General features: G+C 43.5%; 1 protein-coding gene across 19 annotated transcripts in view; it reads left to right on the plus strand.

Annotated features, from left to right (window-relative positions):
- Window positions 1-13,117, plus strand: part of LOC110529380 (C-terminal-binding protein 2) — a 129,904-nt gene that overhangs the window by 107,787 nt on the left and 9,000 nt on the right. The window lies entirely within an intron of this gene.

The following is a 13,117-nucleotide window of genomic DNA, read 5'->3' on the forward strand; positions in this document are numbered from 1 at the left end:
GAGACATCAATAATCATTTGTTCTATTGTATTGTCTGTTTTTAGTTGAATTCTGTGTTGAATTGAAACAATAACTGTTGATTACTTTGCAGATGCTATATGTGCCTAAAAAGCATCATTGGTGATATATGAGTAATAAAGTATATTTACATTTAATTTGCTCTGTTAAACCTACCCTTTTAGAATGACTTCGATGGCAACAGTGAATTTATTTCATTTGTAAGTAGAAGTCTCTCAACAGTCATTCTCACGGTAGCACATTGATAATAGCCAGTGACCAAACATCATAACTAAGCTGGGCTTGGTTAAAACCCTGGACTGGTGACCAAAAGGTAGCTGTAGATAGATACACTCTCCAGTAGGAGGTGCTGCTAAGCCCCCCAAAAATTCTGATAGTAGATATAACATTGAGGATCTGATGATGTTTTAAAGGTACACATTCAACATATTGTATACAAGGTTTGTCTATGTTAAAATTGGGTTACCATGATGGCACCCTCAAAACAACATTGATGACCTTTTTCAAATCCTGTGTATTTTTCCACGTAGATTCCACGTCACAATACATTGACAAATTCAAACATCATGGATTCCACCAGTTTGTGCCCAGTGGGTTGTTTATGTTGTTTTATTATGACAATCTTGATGACACAAGCCACCAAACCATGCGAGGATGTGATCGTTAAAGGACAACATGCAGCTGATTGGAGGAAAGATACATTTCCTGGGAATGTACTGGAAACACATGCCAGTAATTTCCCCAGGTTTTCCAGTTAGTTGTGGACATAATGCTGTAGGAATCCTCAACTGCAATGTTATTCTTTTATAGTGTGTATTTTTGTCTATTTGCCCTTGTGTTACTGTCGGTGTTTTGACTTAATGTTGGCAGGTGATGTTGATATTGTACTTTTTTTTAGACATTAGGGGGACAATGCAAGTTTTAGAGAAAAACACATCATACGTGCACTTCACTGAATGGGTTTGAAAATAAATGGGATGTTTTGTTAAGAAAGGGGGGAAGGGTGAAGAAGGAGAGAAATAACAGAGAGTGAGTGTGAAAGGGAGGGAGAGGGGAAAAGGGGGCTGGCATTCTTAAAATGCTGTGAAAGCCAGATCGAAAATAATAAGACAGAGAGAAAGGGAGAGTGAGGGAAAGAGGAAGGGGGGGGGGGAAAGAGGGAAGGAAATTGTGTGAGAGCAGAGGTAACGGAAGAGTGATTCGTCCACGCCAGGAGCGTCGCACCACTCGTTTTGACTAGCACTCATTTAGGGATTTTTTTTTCTCTTTTCATTTTTCTCTCTTTTTTTTCCCTGCGTAGCTGGGGCTCTCTGGTTTGCTCACTTGTTTTCCCTGTCTTCTCTTTCTTCCTTTCTTTCTCGCTCTCGGCCTCACACAAAGGCTGGTGGAGAAAGCCTGCAATCTGTTTAAATAGCCCGGACGGAGCGTGCAGGAGGGAGGGAGGGATAGAGAGAAAGACAGAGAAAGAGAGAAGATATTTGCGATCGACGAGAGGAGAAGAGAGGCGATTGCTGGCGGATGCTGACTGGAAAAGACCTGTTTATGCCCCGGAGATAAAAGACTATCTGACCAAGCTCACCCCCCTGCCCTGACCCCCGTACAGCCCCTCTCGCCACCCTGCTCTGCCCCCCCCCCCCGCCCCCCTACAGCCCCTCTCGCCCACCAGCCCGCTTTCAAGTATGGAACAGCTGGGAGTAAGGTGAAGAAGGGTGCTTCTGGACAACAAGCAGTGGATAGAGACTGAATAAGGAGAAAGGAGAAAAGGAGGAGAGGGGGGAGAGAGGGAGGAAGGGATAGCCTACCCTCAGGACACACTGAGAATCCCCCCTGCCTACTTTTTTTTGTGTGTTCTGCCACTGCCATGTGCCTCTCTTGATCTGAAGAATGTGGAGACAGCATTTCCCAGGCAAGGAGCATGTTTCCTGTTGGTTGTTCTGCGAGTGTGTGCTTGCGTGTGGGTCAGAGTGTGTGTGTAGAGGGGGGTCTGTCAAGGCAATTGAACCTCAACGTGTCTGCAATGAAGTGTGTCATGAAAGAATGTGTGTGTGTGCATATGTCTCTACTGGGCTTGAAACCAGTGAACTGTGTAAATCCAAGGGGAAGGAAAGTGAGTGAGCAGAGAAGATGAAGGGGGGATGTATTGAGATTGAGGGATTGTTGGGGGGAGGTCATTGATGAATGGTCATGCGTGTGTCTTCCAGTGTGAGTGAGTGATATCTGTATGTTCTTATACAGTGCTTAGCTCCTTTGTAAACAGTATAGTTATTACCACAATAAATCCCTGAGAGCGTGCGTGTGTGTGTGTGTGTGCTTCCCTCCCTGTGGTGTACGGTCCCTTGATGGTTCCCTGTGTAAAGAAAGCCAGTGTGGTTGAATGGGAGCTGAAGTGTGCTGTCCACTAGTCGCCTGCTTTTGTCTCTGGCCCCAATTGTGCTCTAGAGAGCAAGTCTGGCTGAAGAAGCACAAAGGCTGCCATTTAGGAAGGACAGACATCTCTCTCTCATTCTCCCTCACTCTATCATGGTCTCGTTATCTCTCATTCCTTCTCCCTGTATTTTCTTTCTTTCTGCCCCCTCTCTCTTTTTTTCCCTTAAAAAAAATGTAACCTTTATTTAACTAGGCAAGTCAGTTAAGAACACATTCTTATTTACAATGACGGTCTACTCCGGCCAAACTCAGACGACGCTGGGCCAATTGTGCGCCCCCCTATGGGACTCCCAATCACGGCCGGTTGTGATACAGCCTGGATTCGAACGTCTGTTAGTGACGCCTCTAGCACTGAGATGCATTGCCTTAGACCGCTGTGCCACTCGGGAGCTCTTGGCAGGGGAGTGGTTGGTTTAGTGGGGCTGGTAACAGGGCAGGGGCAGCAGGGTGGTGATAAGGGTGGGGAAGGATGGCAGGCAGAGGGAGGACAAGCAGGGGCTTTGTGTGTCTACAGGGGGGATAGGGTGTGCTGGGTGGTGAAGGGGGGCAGGGCGTCGTATGGTCGAGGGGGCCTGGAAGGGGAAAACCTGCCAACAAAAGAAGATTATATGGCCTCTACCCTCTTGCTCTCTCCCTCTTGCTGTTGCTCACACACAAGCATACACACAGTACCGTAGCTCATGTTCTGACACCGTGCTATGTGTGTGTGTCTGTGTATGTGTGTGGGTGTGTGTGTGTGCCTGGGTGTGTGTTTTTGGCCCTCTCTGAGGCAATGCAGTGTTCCAGTGCTCTGGCTGAGCTCGCTGCTGTCTCACTGCCCATCCACATACTGTCTCTCTGCACCAGGACTCAAACTATGCTGCCGTTGGCTACTGACCAGCCATAGACATACTTTACTCATATTCAGGTTTCCTGGCATAAATTGATAGACGAAGTCATAACACATTAACGCACCTCTCTTTGTCATTTTCTTAGTGGAGTCAGAACCTCTTTCTTTCTCGGTGTGCCAGTTTTGGAGGCCTGTTATTTTGAGTGAAGCTGTCTTATAATACCACTGGTTGCCAGATTGAGTCAGGAGAGTGAGACCCCCACTCTGAGCAGACCTGTAACCGTGGCCTCAGCTTGGGAGTTGCTAGGTAACAAGAACCAGCTGTTGGTCCTAAGCCATTGAGCCCTTCTTAGCTCTTCATATACAGTAGGAAAGAGAGCAGTTTCTACAAAACCCTATTCTGAACTGGGCGACCGCACCGAGGCAGAGCCCTGACATCACCGCGCCGTGGAAAATCCTCCTCACTTCCTTTTGTTTTCTCAGTTTTATTGTTTAGTGGGCTGGAGACTAGAGGCCAGGGGGAGATATATTGCATTTGTCACACACAGAATTGAGTCATTGGGGCTGTGGTTGGCCTGTGTTTGGTCACCTTACACTCTCTTCCAGGAGAGAGAGAAGGGGAGAAAGATGGGTGGTTTAGATTGAAGGAGACAGCTTTCCCTTTATCTGTTGTGGAAAATCGGCTCAGGGGTACAGGGGGAGTGCAACACTCCCTTATTTAGTCAAACTAGCTCACTGTTATATTAGGGAGTATGCTAAACTGTTTTGTTTCAGGACATTGTTACTGGAGCTCTGCAGCATGCAACATGTAAACAAAAACAAATTGGGTAGGTGAGTGGGAGGCCCCGGTGCCCAACTGAGCAAGAGGACAAGTACATTAGAGTGTCTAGTTTGAGGAACAGACGTCTCACAAGTCCTCAACTGGCAGCTTCATTAAATAGTACCCGCAAAACACCAGTCTCAACGTCAACAGTGAGGAGTCGATTCCAGGATGCTGGCCTTCAAGGCATCTGTTTCTCAAACTAGACACTAATGTACTTGTCCTCTTGCTAAGTTGTGCACCGGGGCCTCCCACTCCTCTTTCTATTCTGGTTAGAGCCAGTCTGTGTTGTTCTGTGAAAGGAGTAGTACATAGCGTTGTACGAGATCTTCAGTTTCTTGGTAATTTCTCACATGAAATAGCCTTCATTTCTCCGAACAAGAATAGACTGAGTTCTTCTGAGTTTCAGAAGAAAGTTATTTGTTTCTGGTCCTTTTGAGCCTGTAATCGAACCCACAAATGCTGATGCTCCAGATACTCAACCAATCTAAAGAATGATAGTTTTATTGCTTCTTTAATCAGAACAACAGTTTTCAGCTGTGCTAACATAATTGCAAAATAGTTTTCTAATGATCAACCTATCCTTTCAAAATTATGAACTTGGATTAGCTGACACAACGTGCCATTGGAACACAGGAGTGATGGTTGCTGATAATGGGCCTCTGTACGCCTATGTAGATATTCCATATAAAATCGGCCGTTTCCTGCTACAATAGTCATTTACAACATTAACAATGTCTACACTGTATTTCTCATACATTTGATGTTATTTTAATGGACAAGAAATGTGCTTTCCTTTCAAAAACAAGGACATTTCTAAGTGACCCCAAACTTTTGAATGGTAGTGTATATATATATTTGTTTTGTTCAAACGTATATGTGAGTGTGTGAGAGTTAGGCTATATGGAGGAGATTACTGAGTAGTTTGGTTCATCAGGCTTGACCCCCAGTCTTCGCTTGAAGTTATTGAGGGATGATGGTATTTTGGCAATGTGAAGATAAGAGTTCCAGAGTATGGTACCTCTATATCTGATAGAGAATTGACTATTGGAGATGTAGCAGTGGGGGAGGTGAAGGTTATCGCAGTGTCTTGTGTTATATAGATGGATTTCAGGATTAACCTGGAAGAATCCACTAAAGGGTTTAGGTAAACTGTCTGTGAGGTATGAGTATTTGTAGATCGAAGTGTATAATTGGCGTACACTAATGTCGTAAAATAGACAAGATATTGAGTTTCTTAAACAAAGGTGCAGATGGAGCCAGGTAATTATAGGAGGTGGCTAGTCTTACAAATATATTTTGTATGATGAGTACAATGTGTAGGTAGGAGGTGTATATACTGATCCAGACAATATTACATTAAATTAAATATGGGTAAATTGAGCTATAGTATGGAGTTAGGAAGCAAGCTTGATGAACAAAACCACTAATATTTCTGATGAAGCCAGCAGATTTCATCACTTTGTGTAGACAATTTGAATATGATCTTTCCAGGATATCTTTACATCAATTAGAATTCTGAGGAATCTAGTGCATGTGACTAGTTCAATTTCATTCCCAACAATTGAGATTCTGGCTCTTTTTGTTGTTGTTGTTGCAATATTTCTTATTCTTACTAGTGAATAAAATAAAGTTGGATTTTTTAACATTTAAAGATATATTTTTTTAAATCTGGAATCATTCGGAAAATTTGGCCATACCTTAGTTGGCGTCATTAATTACTGAATCAAAATTATTGTGTGATGATAAAATCAAATTGGTGTCATCAGCAAAGATAATGGGAAGCACAGTAGAAGACACAGCAGCAAGGTCATTGATATAGATTAGGACTAACAAAGGTCCAATTATTGAACCCTGTGGGACGCCACAGGATATCTTGGCTCTGGGAGATACACAGCCATTTGCATGAACAAATTGTTATCTAGCATAAACATAACTATATAGTCAATTATATGTATAATCATGAAAACTGTAATAATGTCATTTAGAAAGTAATATTTATTGATCAACCATGTCAAATGCTTTGGATGAATCTAAAAAGATGCCAAGAGCTTATTCATTGTTGTTACAATTAACTCCATTTCCTCCATTACATCAGAAGGATCAAACTGAAGCAGAGAAGGGTAGTGTCCTTTAATGTAATCCAATGAAATATAACTCAAGTTCCAAGAAAAACTGAGGGGTAGTTGAGGGATCGTTTCTCAATTGTTTTGCTCTATTTAGGAAATGGTTCTCCTCTAAATCTGTGACTCACCCTCTGGCAGCAGAGAATAGGAACTGTCTGATCAGACATCCAAATGGGAACTAGACACTCTATCGTATTATCTGAAGGAAAAGCTCATTTCTACGAAGGAATTTAGAGGCGGCCTTTATATTTCAGTTGTCAGAATCCAAAAAAAGGATTTTAGTGGCAGAACATCTGGGCTTCATCTGTGGGTGGATGCTAATGTCTCTCTGCAAGCTTCTTTCATACTCCAAGAAAGCATCTAGATCGCGGCTGTAGTTGGCCAGGTGTCTAACTCATCCAATGAGAAGTATCACAACAACGCTGCATGGTGGTGACACACTTCCTTCCTTGAGTCTCAGAGCAATGTGATCTATCGGTTGTGTTAGTGTTCTTTGATAGACCATAAGCTAAATACGAAGCATCTTCTGTGTTTACGTAGCTCAGTGTAGTAATCGATTCTCCTTTAACTATGAAGTGTATCATTGTATCAAATTGGTGGCTTCAAATGGTACAGTGGCATCTTTATCCATTAAAACAAAGGGCTCATTTTTCATTTCCCCCCTTAAGATGAGGCTAGTATTTTGTCTAGTGTGGATTTTCTCCACCCTGTTTTGGCTAGTGTCTACCCCTGCACTGGTTTCCAATGACACAGACTTTGGGTGGGGCTCATGCTAGCCTGCCAAACATCCATAGTGGTGCTAAACAGACCAGAGCCTTTAGTACAGAGAAGAGTGGGTCGTTTCACCTCAAAAAGCACTAGAAAGAGGATTTAGTCACCCACCATCTCAGATTATTCTGAAATCGTTTCTGTAGTTGGAAACATAAGATTAGCATTCCTGAAACATTATTGTATTCATACATAATTTGATCTCTGAGAAATTAAGCATTTTTTTGTTTGTTTTGTATTTTACCCCCTTTTTCTCCCCAATTTCATGATATCCAATTGCGATCCAATTACGATCTTGTCTCATCGCTGCAACTCCCCAATGGGCTTGGGAGAGGTGAAGGTCAAGTCATGCGTCCTCCGAAACAGGACCCACCAAACCGCGCTTCTTAACACCTGCCCGCTTAACCCGGAAACCAGCCGCAGCAATGTGTTGGAGGAAACACTCTACAACTGGTGACACGAGTCAGCATGCATGTGCCCAGCCCGCCACAAGGAGTCGCTAGAGCGCGATGGGACAAGGATATCCCGGCCGGCCAAACCCTCCCCTAACCCAGACGACGCTAGGCCAATTGTGCGCCGCCTCATAGGTCTCCCGGTCCCAGCCGGGCATCGAACCCGGGTCTGTAGTAACACCTCTAGTGCATAATGCGTGGCACTAATCGGGAGGCAGCCATTTTGATTCATATAATATTCAATAAATATAGTAATTAACATCTGTTTTTGCGAACACTTTTTTAGAATGATGAGTTACACATGAGGAATCCAAATATATTGTGAAAAGCCCCCCACGGACCCCTCACACCCCCACGCCAGTCCCACCCCAACCATGGCTATATAGCAGGGTTCCCAACTGGATTTGGCCCATGGTTGTTTTATTTGGCCCCCACCAAGTTTTCTGAGCAATGAAATTTTTATTGTTGGATGTAAAAGACTGTAAAAAAACAGGAAATCAGCTCCAAGTGATTTTAATTTTGGAAATCTGTTCCCAAGTATTCCCACACATAATAGAGAGATATGTGATTGTATACAAATGTAAGCAAGGTTTGAATTTTTTTTTTTTTTTTTTTTGTCAAATATTATATCGGTTTGGGCTTCTTGCAGTCACATTTGCAGACTACAAATGATTTGTAATTTTGTTCCAGCCCCCCAAACATCTCAATAAAAAATCTAGTTGATGATCACTGATATATACCGTAGTATCAGTTATGTAAGTAGTATGGAGCTGCGGCTCAAAGTATTGCATCTTAATCCTATATAATGTATTCTCAGTGAATTTGGTTGATGTCATACCTTGTCCATAAACAGGAAGAGCATGAACTAGTGATCAAAACATGGTCATATCAGGATGTGGGATGGAATATAAACCAAACAACTTCAGTGACTCATTTCTCTGAACAGGAAAACAAAAACATCACCAAATTTACTGAGTTGACATACAACATACATACTACAATATTCCAAGTAGCAGCTCCATACTACTTGTCAGACATAGAAAACGGATACTGTGTACTTGTTGATGGGGTGGGATTGGCGTGGGGTGTGAGCGGTCCGTGGGTGGTTTTTGACCATTTCGTTGGATTCCTCATGTCTTACTCATTGTTAGAAAAAAGTTGGGTCCAGACTTGAGCACAATTGAGCATCTTTGGAGAGACCTGAAAATAGCTGTGCAGCAACGCTCCCCATCCAACCTGACAGAGCTTGAGAGGATCTGCAGAGAAGAATGGGAGAAACTCCCCAAATACAGGTGTGCCAAGCTTGTAGCGTCATACCCAAGAAGACTCAAGGCTGTAATCGCTGCCAAAGGTCGACTAACCGGTGCCCCCCTACAGACATTGAGTCTGTACCGGTACCCCCTGTATATAGCCTCGCTATTGTTATTTTACTGCTGCTCTTTAATTATTTGTTACTTTTCTTTCTTTTTTTGTTGGTATTTTTCTTCCCTGCGTTGTTGGTTAAGGGCTTTTAAGTAAGCGTTTCACTGTAAGGTTCACCTGTTATATTCGGCGCATGTGACAAATAACATTTGATTTGATTAGTAAGTGCTGATTTAGGACCACAAGTGGGTTTAATTGGACACACAACTGTAACTTCATGGTTGGTTCCCAGAACACACAGTGGCGGAGGAAAAATATCAGGAACCACAACAAGGAACTTCACCGGTTGGCCTGATACGGCCTTGCAGCGGTCCTTGGGGATGTTAGCTGGCACAATTGTAGATCTCATGAGCTAGTTTTCATTTCAGTGATCTTCAAGGAAGAGAGTCAGACCCTGTCTGATAGCAAATTGGTTGAGGATCGCTGCTTGGGTAGCTAACACAAGTCTTGGTGTCTCCAGCAATGTTACTTATCACGTGAGTGTGGTTCACAGAGCCACCTCGGTTACATAAGCACTGGTCCTGGACCAGCTGTGGTGATGAGAGCTCAGAGGACATGTCAGTTCAGTAAGGATGAGGGATCCCATGGGGAAGATGGCTAGTCAACAAGACAGGCTAGACTGGATAAATCTACTCTAAGTGTGTGTGTGTGTGTGTGTGTGTGCTGTGTGCTGTGTCCTGTGTCCTGTGTGCTGGTGGGTTTGTGCACGTGGGTGTGAGCATATCTGTTAATCTCCACTCTATTTTCAGATTATCCAGAACATGTATGCATACCTTAGCATTTTATTATGTCGTTGAGAACATTCTGGAACAGTATGGAGTTGTAGCACATTTGACATGATGTGACTTGCATTTGACTTTACAGGAGGCTGCTGAGGGGAGGGCAGCTAATAATAATGGCTGGAATGTAATGGGAACCATGTGTTTGATGTGTTTGATACCATTCCATGTATTCCGTTATAGCTTTTACTATGAGCCCGTACTCCCCAATTAAGGTGCCACCAGCCGCCTGTGGTTGACTTGCCTCATGTCATTTTCTCCCAGGCTGCTTTAAAGGGATACTTTGGGATTTTATCTTCTTCCCCGGAGTCAGATGAACGTGTGGACACAATTTGTATGTCTCTGTGTGCAGTTTGAAGGAAGTTGCTCACTAGCGCTAGCACAATTGCTAACTAGCGTTAGCACAATGACTGAAAGTCTATGGATATCTGCTAGCATGCTAGTAGATGCCCATAGACTTCCAGTCATTGCGCTAATGCTATTTAGCATTGGGTCACAAAACTACCTCTTAACTTTCTTTATACTGCACAGAGACTAAAAAATGGTATCCATGAGTTCCTCTGACTCTGAGGAAGTAGATTAAGGGCCTCATTGCCAAAATCCCAAAGTATCCCTTTAAGAAGCTCTTCAGAATTACTGACCAGGTATTAGGTCCTCATTAAGCTCTCATTGGTAGCTAATTAGCCAGCAATGTATCATGTATTTAGCAGAGCTTCTTGTTCTGACTTATTAGGGTGCTGAAAGTCTATTAGCCACAAGGAAATAATTAATCATCAGTATTTTGACCCACTTCCGACTGTTGCCAGTATTTCGCTTGCCTCTAAACTGTGTGTGAGTGTGACCCTCTGCTCTCAGCTAATAGGGTATTTGAAGGAGGTTGTGCTCACCAATTCTGTGCTATGTTAATGGGGTCTGCAGGAGTGTAAGGAGATTCAGGCGTGTGTCTGTGGAACAGTATTTTACTTCAGAGCGCCCTGCACACAGTCGGGCTAGTGCCAAACTTGAAGTCTTCCTGACTTCGGAGTCTGGCAAAGCTGCTTGGTGTTGTAGGCAGGATGCGTCGATAAGGAAGGTGGCTCTTCTGTGTCTTTCTCACTCAAGAACCCACATAGACAACCACACATAGCCCCTGAAAGCTGCCCCCTTCCAATACAACTGTTAGAGTTTCAAATCCAGGTCTCAAGCCACCCAGGAAAGAAAAATAAAAGATTTAAGAGAACCAATCAAAGCTCAGCCAATTTCTGTGCGAATAATGCATTTATGGTGGACCCATAGCCAGACCAGTGTGTCACAGCGCTCGTTCGCTGTGTACCACGGGAGTCGCGTCAGCCAGACTACCATGCACAGTCCCATGGAGAGAAAGTGAACTGTGCAATAAATAGCTATAGACCTCCATCCTTCCAGGGATATTGAATCTATAGGTACCCTATTCACACAATTGTAAAGAGCTATGTTGTCATGGCAATTTCCTTCCTCTGTGCTTCGTCATGTAAAAGGCTGTGAGAGTTGACTGACACTGTGTGAGAGGCACAGAGACACGTACCCATGATAATAATACATAAAAGATAATAATACACAAAAGTATATACAGTGCATTCGGAAAGTTTTCAGACCCCTTCCCCTTTTCCACATTTTGTTACGTTACAGCCTTATTCTAAAATGTTTTCAATATTTTTTCCCCCTCATCAATCTACACACAGTACCCCATAATGACAAAGGGAAACATGTTTTTAGAAATGTTTGCAAATTTATTAAACATGAAAAACAACTTATTTACATAAGTATTCAGACCCTTTGCTATGAGACTCGAAATTGAGCTCAGGTGCATCCTGTTTCCATTGATCATCCTTGAGATGTTTCTAAAACTTGGAGTCCACCTGTGGTAAATTGAATTGATTGGACATGATTCGGAATGACACACACCTGTCTATAAGGTCCCACAGTTGACCAAGCCATGAGGTCGAAGGAATTATCTGTAGAGCTCTGAGACAGGATTATGTTGAGGCACATATCTGAGGAAGGGTACCAAAAAATGTCTGCAGGCTTGAAGGTCCCCAAGAACACAGTGGCCTTCATCATTCTTAAATGGATGAAGTTTGGAACCACTAAGACTATTCCTAGAGCTGGCTGCCTGGCCAAACTGAGCAATCTGGGGAGAAGGGCCTTGGTCAGGGAGGTGACCAAGAACCCGTTGGTTACTCTGACAGAGCTCTAGAGTTCGTCTGTGGCGATGGGAGAACCTTCCAGAAGGACAACCATCTCTGCAGCACTCCACCAATCAGGCCTTTATGGTAGAGTTTGCAGACTGAAGCCACTCCTTAGTAAAAGGCACATGACAGCCCACTGGCAAAAGGTACCTAAAGGACTCTCAGACCATGAGAGACAAGATTCTCTGGTCTGATGAAACCAAGATTGAACTCTTTGGCCTGAATCTCAAGCATCACGTCTGGAGGAAACCTGGCACACAGCCAAACAGGAGTGGCTTCGGGACAAGTCTCTGAATGTCCTTGAGTGGCTAAGTCAGAGCCCGGACTTGAACCCAATCTAACATCTCTGGACAGACCTGAAAATAGCTGTGCAGCGACGCTCCCCATCCAACCTGCCGGAGCTTGAGAGGATCTGCAGAGAAGAATGGGAGAAACTCCCCAAATATTGGTGTGCCAAGTTTCTAGCGTCATACCCAAGAAGACTTGACGCTGTAATCGCTGTCAAAGGTGCTTCAACAAAGTACTGAGTAAAGGGTCTGAATACTTACGTAAATGTGAGCCACAAGAGCATTAGCGCTGAAGTTGGGCAATTAGGCCTTGCTCACAGTGTGTAGATTGATGAGGAAAACAATGAATTGAATCAATTTTAGATTAAGGCTGTAACATAACAAAATGTGGAAAAGAGGAAGGGGTCTGAATGCTTTCTGAATGCACTGTATGTCCTAGCCATCCCTCACATCTCCACACTCACAGGGCTCAGTGGTGACCTCCCAAAGACTGGCTGTCTTTCACAGCTGTGACATTATACAGGAAGTCTATTAGGTGCTCTCTTTAGGTTGAACTGTATGAAAAACAAATCATTCAGTGCTAGCGTCACGTTATGATTTCAACCTCCCTGGTTACCGCCACCAAGACGGAATTCATACATTTCTTATGCTGGATACAATTTAGGATGTTGTGGTTAGCTGGTTATTGTTATTAGGGAAAACTCATGAAGAACCAAGTGGTGTTAAGGGACATTGTTTTTGTGTTGTTGTACATTCTGACACATTTCTCTGTATTTCTTTTGTGTTTCTGGTCTATCTTGTGTTCTCGTTCAATGGGCACAGGTTACAGTCTGTTCTCTCTGATGTTGAAATGGACACAGAGGGGAGAGAAAAGCTCAGATCTGCTCTTCAGCAGCACCGACGCCACTAAATCAAATATTTCATAATCCTGCCCAAATCCTGTAATCACCATGACAACAGCAGTAGGGAGCGAGGGAGCGCT

Source organism: Oncorhynchus mykiss, chromosome 1 (genome assembly GCF_057628025.1).
Source record: "Oncorhynchus mykiss isolate SJ-2025 chromosome 1, ASM5762802v1, whole genome shotgun sequence".
Lineage (NCBI taxonomy): Eukaryota > Metazoa > Chordata > Actinopteri > Salmoniformes > Salmonidae > Oncorhynchus > Oncorhynchus mykiss.